The sequence below is a fragment of the Balaenoptera borealis genome (assembly GCF_965194805.1).
Source record: "Balaenoptera borealis genome assembly, chromosome: X".
NCBI lineage: Eukaryota > Metazoa > Chordata > Mammalia > Artiodactyla > Balaenopteridae > Balaenoptera > Balaenoptera borealis.
In genome coordinates, this window is record NC_138881.1 from 57,242,585 (window position 1) to 57,252,546 (window position 9,962).

Here is a 9,962-nt window from a genome sequence, read left to right on the forward strand (position 1 = left end):
GTTGAACATCTTTTCATGTGCCTCTTGGCCATCTGTATGTCTTCCTTGGTGAAATGTCTATTTAGGTCTTCTGCCCATTTTTTAACTGGATTGTTTGTTTTTTTGATATTGAGCTCCATGAGCTATTTGCATATTTTGGAGATTAATCCTTTGTCTGTTGTTTCATTTGCAAATATTTTCTCCCATTCTGAGGGTTGTCTTTTTGTCTTGTTTATGGTTTCCTTTGCTGTGCAAAAGCTTTTAAATTTAATTAAGTCCCATTTATTTATTTTTATTTTTATTTCCGTTACTCTAGGAGGTGGGTCAAAAAATATCTTGTTGTGGTTTATGTCAAAGAGTGTTTTTCATATGTTTTCCTCTAAGAGTTTTATAGTGTCTGCTCTTACATTTAAGTCTTTAATCCATTTGGAGTTTATTTTTGTATATGGTGTTAGGCAGTGTTCTAATTTCATTCTATCACTTCTTGCTGTTCTCATTCAATAACACTCCCTGAAATCGATTGGTATGACTCTAGTTACTAACTTTCAATGGCTGTCTAGTGTTTCATGATGTGGATGTACCATAATCTATTCAGCCATCAACTTACTGATAAATAATTATGATTTTCAAGTTTTTTAAATGCTATGATCAATGCTGCAACACGTGTCTATGTACGTATAGGTCCTTAGGTGCCAGAGCTTTCATTTTCATGGAATGGTGTCCCAGAAGTAGAATTGCTAGGTCAAATGATATATGTTTTTTAATTTTAGTGGATGGAACCAGATTGTTTTCCCCAAAGACTGGAACTCTTCCTGTTTCCACCAGCAACGTGTGGCCTACAGCATGGCTGACTTGACTGATCCTGGAGCAGAGATTCCTGACCCATGCTGGGCCAATTGGACTTCTCTCCTGTGGATATGAAACTCAAAAGAGACACACAGAGACTGGGAAGATTGGAGTGGAGTCATGTTCACATCAATCAACTCTGAAAACCAGCCCAATATCTTTGAAATACAGTCTTACTTTTTGCCCAAGTTAGCCAGAGTTGAGTTCTGTTGCTTACAACCAAAAGAAACTTATAAATCCCTAAACCTGGTCACAGACTCAGCCTCGAGCCCAGGAACAGATTCAGTTCTGATCCTGGTCACAGACTCAGTCCTCACCCTAGTCAGAGACTGAAGCCCATTCTTGGCCCCAGACTTCCCTGACCCCTGCTCGGCATCTCTCTGAGGGGTGCTCCTGGTTGCAAGGGGGCAGGTGAGCTAGTGGGTACATTTCAGCCAGAGCCTGGAACCCAAAAGTAAAGGCCTCTTTGTGGCAACTCATGCTGATGACTTTGGAGGCAGAGGGGAATTTCTTGTGAGGAATAATTGGTAAAGTCAGAGATGTTTTAGGGGCCTCTGGGTTGCGGGGAATAAGGGATCAGAAGGGAACCCAGTGGGAGATGGGATCAGGGGTTTGGTTTGTGGAGGTAGAGAATGAGGGCAGTGAACTCTGGACCTAGCTCAAGGAAGTGGGGACAGAGCAGGGATGTGGGGAGGGCCAGCCATCTGGAGCTGCATGTGGCGGGACTGAGTTGCCTGCTAGAGCCTTGGGGGTCCCAAGGTCCTGTGCCCCGGGATGAGCAAAGAGGAGTTGCCATCGAGAGATGTCGAAGCAGCCTGCAGCCCAGCGGCCTCCTCCTTTGTCTCTCCCAACCATCTGGCACCGCCTGGACCAGCGGCTGGGACCCCATGCTGCCTGGCCCTCTCCCCGCTGTCCTGACTTTCCACAGGCTCCAAAGCCACCTGCCTCCTCCTCTTTCCCTCCAATTGCCCCCGCCCTTCATCTTTTCCCCTGGCTCAGCTTCCCTTTGCATGCCTCCTGCTGAGTTTCAGGGATTAGGGCTGTCTACCGTGGGACACAGCTCCCTTCTCTTCTCCCCAGAGCCAAGCCAAGCTCTTGCCAAGATCTGGTCCCAGCCTTACCCCCAAGGATCTCTGGCAGGAATCAGGCAGAGCTTGCTGGGAGTGGGGCTGGAGGGGCAAGCCCAGAGTGTGGGGAGGGGACTAACATTTGTCAAATACCTATCATAAGCCAGGTACTTTACTTCTACTCTCTCACTGTATCTTCAGAGCAAGCTGGTGAGGTAGCAATTCTTATGTTTAGATGGGGAAGCTGAGGCTCGGTGATTGTAAGGGCTTTGTCCAAGGCTAGAGGTGGCCGAGCCGGAATTTAGAACCGGGACTGTTGACTCCAAAGCCAGCTACTTCCAGGCCTAAGGTGAGAGGAATGAGGGGGCCTCGGTTCCTAACTAAAAGGGAGGCCCAGGTAAGGAGTTTCCTGGTGGAGGCCTAGAGCCGCTTACTGGATCCATGGCTGAGCTCCTGGCCCTGAGCTGCAGGGAGTGAGTGGAGAGGGCTCAGTGGGCTGGGACGCTGGCTAAGCTACAGAGGCAGAGAACAGGTTCTCCTCACCCCTCACCTACAGCCTCAACTCAGGCAGCACTGGGCCACTGTCTTTCCATAGGGTTTCCCCTCAACCCTGGGTGCCTCTGTGCTTCTATCCACAAGGAGAGAAGGGAGCAGCTGGTGATGGTGGGAGTTGGCCAGGGTCGGGGAGGGTTGGAGAGAGGGCTGGGCAGAGTCAACAGGCCAGAACACAGTCAGTTCAGGCAAGAACTCGGAACTTCCCCTCCTCTGACCTCACTGTTCCCACTTCAGCAATGGAGAGATTGTATTAGATGATGGCTGAAACCTATGGCAACTCTGCCAGTGTGTGTGTGGTGGGGAAGTGCTGGGGTCGTGTCAGCGGGGAGAGGTTTGCCCACAGAACACGACTGGGGGAGTGGCAAGGGCGGGAGACAGGGTGAGCCTGGAAGACGTATCAATGGCTGGCATGGGAAGAGCTTCTTTGGGCCCCACCTGTGATCCTAGCCCTGCCCCTGGCTGCTCCCTTCACAGTAGAAGGGTGGAGGATAAGCAAATGGGGGTCAAGGTTATGGAAAATGTGCCTCTTTGAAAAGGACACTAGGGGAAGTGCAGAAACAGGCTGTAAACATTGCTGGTTGCCCTGAGAGGGAGAGAAAATGGCACCTCCAAAAAACAAGTTAAAAAGGCCACCTTCAAGTTTCCACAGAGGCACGAGGCACTGGCTGGCCTCTTAAACTGAGCTCTAGTTCCAGGCCTGATAACCCTGCTTGCCGTGCGACCCTGAACAAGTCTTCTTCCTCTCTGAGCCTCAGTGTTCCCATTGACACGATGAGAGTTTGGACCTAAATGCTCTCCAAGGGCTCTGACAGCTCTCATATTCCGGAATCTTCTACAGGTCGGCTCTGAGTAAAGCCCCGTGAACTCAGCCCTGCCTCAGGCACTGACAGGTGAGTTGATCAGCTGTGGGAGTCAGAGTAACATTGGGACTTGGGGGTCATCCTAGGATTCAATGTGAACTCCTCACCGTGGCCTAGATGCTTGGCTTCCTTGGTGTCTTGTCTATCTTTCCAGCCTCCCCTCTCCCCGCCTCTGTTGTGTCTCCCCACCCCACTTTCCACTAGCCCCCTTTCCTGGCCTAGAACATACCAGACTCCCTGTTGCTTCAGCACCTGCACACTTGTTATTCACCACACTCGGAATGCAGTTTCCTACCTCTTTGCTGACTAACTCTTCCTTCTGACTTGAACTGAAATGCCACCTCTTCCAGGAAGCCTTTCCTCCTGGCCCCCTATCATGGGCCAGTTCCTACTCTGAACCACCCTCGTAGCATCACATTACCCATCACAATAGTAATTATTTGTGCCACCTTTTTTTTTTTATAGCTGTCTCTCCTCTCAAATTCCTATGAGCTCTGTGAGGGCAGAGGCTTTGTTTATCTTGTTCACAGCTCTACTTCTGGTGTCTAGTAGCCCAGAAACTTTCAACCCACAAATATTTCTTGAAAAACATTTCCCAGCAGCTACCTTGTGTTGTAGACCTACTGGGGGCCAGGCACAGATATACAGGGTCTCATGTGGCCTTGGTATCACGCTCCCCCTTCTCATTTCTTAGGTGAAGTGATGGAGGGGCAGAGAAGTGACAGATTTTGTCCTGCCCGATTTTGTCCTGGGCTAGGTGGCTGGGCCATGCAGAGTCGGGCCTGGCAAGCAGATCTGCCTGCTTCACGCCTCCTTTTTTGCCTGCCACCACTCTTCGGAGAGGAGCAGCAGCTGTGGCCTCTCCTCGTGTTCCCATAGCAACCAGTGCTTACCTCCCGCTCACACTGGTTCCTAATTGCCTGATTACGCATCTTCTCCCCCGCCAGCTCTGGAGCTTCTTGAGAGCAGGGTCCATGGTGGGCTTTGCCCTCCATTGCGTGCTCTGGGCTCAGTGAGTATTAGTTAAATGAACAAAAATGAATGCATGACTATCCATGCCCATGGGTTTTTAAAAGCTTTCATCACAAACAAGGTACCTGGCAGCCTGTAGTGGCTGGAGGGAGGGGCACTGGAGGACTCCTCAGCTCACCTCTACTGAACAGTGTGCATGGCTGGCCCGCCTTCTCCTCTCTTCCCTGCTGCTTGGGGAAGCTCTTTAGAAAACAGGCCAGGCAGCCTGCATGGTTGCGAGTGGGAGGGGGCTGCTGGAGCCGGTGCAACACCCTCCCCTAACAATCCCCCATGCACACACACACACGCGCGCACACATGCTCCCCTGCCACCTCCTTCCGAGGGAAGCCATCACAAATGGCCAGCTTTTGCTGTGAGAATTACCAACAACAATTGAGTTTCGTATTCACTTCTAATGCTCAGTTCACGATCTCGCCAGTCAGCCTCTTCCTCTCTCCCTTCCTACTGCAACCATCTAACTCCGCTCGCCATCATGCTCTACCTGAGCTGCTCCAACAACAACCTCCCCGCCTCTGCCCTGTTTCCCTTCCTCCTCCCTCCCCATCCTCCATGGCAAAGACAGAAGGAGTGTCCCAGACAGAAATCAGCCCATGTTATTACCAGCCAGCCTCACAAGGGAGTCATCATTTTTGTGGCAGGACAAGAGTCTGTCAAAGCCACTGAGGCCACCAGATGGGGGGAAGGCAGAGCTACCAATCCATTAGTTTAGTCCTTAAATGTTTGAATCCAGACCAGGCACTGAGCTAGAGTCCTGAGCTCACAAGAATGGAACCAAAATGAGTTCCTACACTAGCGGAAGGGACGGAAAAAACACCCTGGTGTGAGCTGCACTTTGCACAGGATGCTATGGGAACATACAGAAAAGTATGCTTGTGCAGGAACAGAGAAGGCTTCACAGAGGAAGGGACATTTGATCTGGGCTTCCTATCAGAAATTTTGGTTGTGAACAACAGAAATCATCTCTGACTAACTGAAGAGAGAAGGGAATTTGTGGGGTTGGGGGGGGGCGGTAATCTATAGGGAGCTTACAACATCAAGGGAAAGGCTGGAGAACCAGATTTGGAAATAGATGTAAGCAAAGGCAGCATTGGGGGAGGGGTTGGGAAGGTGTGGGAAGCAGAAATGGTTTGATCGGGACGCTGCTGCTGAAATGGATGAAGGCTGTTTCCTCTATTCTTATACTGCTGGCTCCAGATTCAAAGTCCAAAGAGAGTGTCCAGTGACCAAGCTTAGTCCTATGCCTGCCCGTGGCTAGCCTGGGCTGCGGATAGGAAGACTATGTGCCTTTGGCTTCCACGGCAGGAGGCAGACGCATGGACTTGCTGTTTCACCAACCTTACCCCAAATGAGGCAGAGACAATTCACGTAAAGCAAACAGGGGTCTAAGGAAGGGAGAGGAATGGATGCTGTAGAGCCACAAACCAACGAATGGCCACTTCCTCCCTGATGACAGGAAAAGAAGAGGAGGAGGGTCCAGGCAGAGAGAACCAAATGGGCAAAGAGCCAAACCCTGCTGGGCTCGAGGCAGGTGGGCAGCATCATATGACTGGAGCGTCGGGGGAAAGGCGAAGCCCCCCAAGTGATGAGACAGGAGTGGGGAGAAAACAGACCACAGCCTGCCCCATGGAGTGGGCCATAGGCAGCCAGCCTCCGGAGCAGAGGGGACGAACTGACCAGATGGCATTTTAGGACTTTCACTCTGGAGGTGTCAAGAATGGATCAGAGGGACTTCTCTGGCGGTCCAGTGGTTAAGAATCCGCCTTCCAATGCAGGGGACTTGGGTTCAATCCCTGGTCGGGGAACTAAGATCCCACATGCCGCGGGGCAACTAAGCCCGTGCAACGCAACTACTGAGCCCGCACACTCAGAAGCCCACGCGCCACAAATAGAGAGAAGCCCGTGTGCCACAACAAAGAGCCTGCGTGCCGCAACTAAGACCCGACACAGCCCAATAGATAAATAAATATTTTTTAAAAATCTAAAATTAAGAAGAAAGAATGGATCAGAGATGGCAAAACTGGAGCTAGGGAGACCAGCAAGGAACTCTTCCAGGCAAGAGATGGTGAGGCCTGAATTCTAGCATTGGTCACGGACAGAGAGGAGATGACAGATTCAAGAGCGATTCAGGACCTAGGATCTACTGAACTGCGAGGGGTGGGGGTGGGTAAGGAGTAGGAAGTGATTGTGAAGGGGCTGAAGAAGGAGGAAGAAGCTTGAGAGAAAGATTTGCACCTTCCTCACGGGCTTCAGGATGCCCAGCTAACTCTCCCAACACCCATTCATTCAGTAATGTCAGCCTAGCCTGATTCATATGTGCCAGGCACTGTGTTATAGGAGAGAGAGAGGGAGAGAAAGAGAGAGAAGGAGAGAGATAGAAATACAGACCCAGACCCTTAATGGCCCCTCTCATACTCTGCTGCTGGTGGGACTATAAACTGATAGATTGATATAATTGCTGTGGAGAACAACCTGGAAATATATTTCACTCTTTTCAATATGCATACCTTGGCACGTTGACTTCCAGAAATTTATCCTAAAGACATAACTTAACAAGTGTGTACAGATAGACATATGTGCAAGGTTGTCACAGCATTGTTTTTAAGAGTAAAAAACTGTAAACAACCTCAATGCCCATCAGTAGGAAACTGGTTAAGGAAATCATGACGCTCCCTTACAGGGGCTTACTCTGCAACCAGTCAGGAGGGACAAGAGAGCATCCCCCTGTCACCTGTGGCAGCCTTGCTTCTGGGCCTGACAGGCCCAGAGGAGGAGAGGTGAAAAGCTTCAACTTTCAGTGAAGTTTGGGGTTTCATCTGTAACACTGAACTGGATATGTTAATTCCTGAGAGTAATTGGAGGAGATTTTTTTTTTTAATTCTCTGAAAATGACTGAAAAATGTATGGATCTTTAGGAGATTTCACCTAAGAAGCAGAGGAGAAATGGGTCACAGAGAGAGTTGAGAGAGAAAAAGAAGTTGTTTTCTGCTTGTGCAGTTCAAGCTGTGTGATAAAAGTTACAGTAACAACAATTTATCTCTGGGGAGTTAGGATAAAGGGAGGAGGCATGGCTTTTACTTAATACTTTAAACACTTGGGCATTGTTGGAATGGTTTACAATGTGCACAAATCACAGAAGTCAAAAGTCAGTAGAAACAATGAAGATACTTGAATTTGTGGAGGGCAGGTGGGGGAGATGCTGACAAGTTGCTTGGTCCCAGAACTCCAGAAGCAGAGGGTCTGTACCTCAGCACTATGGCACGCTGGGCCCCATACTCCTTTGTGCCCTGAAGGACATTTAGCAGCTTCCGGGACCTCTACTTACTATCTGCCAGTAGCAACCTTCCACCCCAAGTTGTGACAACCAAAATGTCTCCAGACGTTGCCAAATGTCCCCTGGCGGGGGGGTGGGTCAAATCGCCCCCTGTGTGAGAACCACTGCTCTAGAGGGATCTTCAGAATACACAGGTGTCTTCTGAGCCTCTGGGCCTGGTTGCTTCACTAATCCCATCTCTTAAATGGCTCTCTGCCAGCCCCTCTCCATGGCTCCATTTGTCCGAGAGTCAGGAGATGTGGCTTGATTTTGGTTCTGCCACTTACTAGCTGTGTGACCATGAGCTTTCCTGAGCCTCACTTTGCTCAACTCTAAAATGGGATTCATAGTAATAACATGGCAGCCAGGACTGCTGTGAAGGCGAAATGTCTGGAAAGTAGCAAGTGCAGGTCTGGGGCTTGGAAGGCACTCAGTTGATATCAGGACCCAGTGGCCCACTGGGAGGGGGTGATATGGCTCCCCTTTTGGCCAAAGGCTGAAGCCAGATGGGCTCCTGAGTCTTCCCTGCCTGGCTACTCACCTCTGATTAAAATAGAGTAACTTTCTTTTATGAAGACCAAACTTCTGTTGGTACTTTGGGTCTCCTGTCATTCTGCCTCTTCTGGAAAATCTGACCCCACTGGGATCCCTCTTCAGGACAGCCAGGCTCTCCCTTTCAACTGGATCGTTCCCAGTTGCTTTGAAAGGGCTCAGGTCTCCTTCACTGAAATAAACCATGTACCTTGACCTTACTTCTTTCTCCAGCTACTGCCCTGCCTCTGTCTTCTCTCTCACTCCTTGAAGGTACTTCACACTCAGCCTGTCCCAAACTGATCACACCGTCTTCCTCGCCAAACCTGCTGTCTCCCGTCCCTTCTCATACATAGCAAAGGGCACCCCTTACATCTTGTGCACAGACCTTAGCCTGGGAGCCACTGTCAACCTCTCCCACATTACCAACCCCATAGCCAACCCTGATCATTTTACTTCCTAAGTCACTTTGGCTTGGAAAATTATTTCTAAATAGGTAGTACATTCAAAAATCAAAATAACAGAAGAAGGGATGGTGTGAGGAGTCTCACTCCACTTCCATCAACCTGAAGCCCCCCACCCCCCGAGACACACACAGATGAGCCACTTTTTTTTTTAAATTTTTATTTGTTTATTTATGGCTGTGTTGGGTCTTTGTTTCTGTGCGAGGGCTTTCTCTAGTTGCGGCAAGTGGGGGCCACTCTTCATCGCGGTGCGCGGGCCTCTCATTATCGCGGCCTCTCTTGTTGCGGAGCACAGGCTCCAAGACGCGCAGGCTCAGTAGTTGTAGCTCACGGGCCCAGTTGCTCTGCGGCATGTGGGATCTTCCCAGACCAGGGCTCGAACCTGTGTGCCCTGCATTGGCAGGCAGATTCTCAACCACTGCGCCACCAGGGAAGCCTGAGCCACTTTTATTATCAGAGGGTAGCCTTCCCATGCATTTTTATGGAAAAGTGAATACAATGTATATTCTTATTTCTCCCTTTCTTCCACAAATATACATTGTTCTGTACCTGGCATTTTTCACTTAACAATGTATCTTGTCAATCTTTCTCTTCAATACTTGGAAACCTTGTTTACTCTGTTTATCCATCCTATTCTCCTGGATGGATCTGCCATCGTTTATTTAAGCACCAGTTATATGTAATATTTTGCTATTGTAAACAATACCTAAACATATTTTTTAATCCACCCACTTGTTTCAGTCTCCTTTGTCTCCACTGTAAGAAAGCTACCACCATCTTTTACTCGACTTGGCCAAATAGCTTCCTAAACGCTCGACCCAGCTCATCTCTTGCCCTCTCTTCTCACAGCAGCCAGAGTGCATTTCCAAATCATGACTTTGGTCATATCATTCCCCTGCTTAAACCCCTTCTGTGGCCTTCCCGTGCTTTTAGGGTAAAGACAAACCCCACACGATGGCATGAAGCCTTAGCTAGCCTCCTCTGCCCACTCTCCATCCTCGCCTTGACCCACTCCACCTTCCCCTTCTCCACTCTGCCCTGCTGGCCGCCTTCAGAGTTCTTTTTTGTGTATGTTGTTCCCTCTATGTAAAATACTCTCCTCTCCTATGTTCACCTCGTTTATTTCTACTTGTCCTTCAGATCTCAACTTACCCGCCTGCTCTTTGGGGAAGTCTGCCCTGACCTCCCTGCAAGTCAGAGCCCAGGATTATAGGTTCTCACCTAGTACCTTATGCCTCTCCTGCATCACCCTTGTCCCAGCTGCGGTTTCACGTTTATTTGTCTGATTCTTTGATTCATGTCTGACTCCTATTACCCC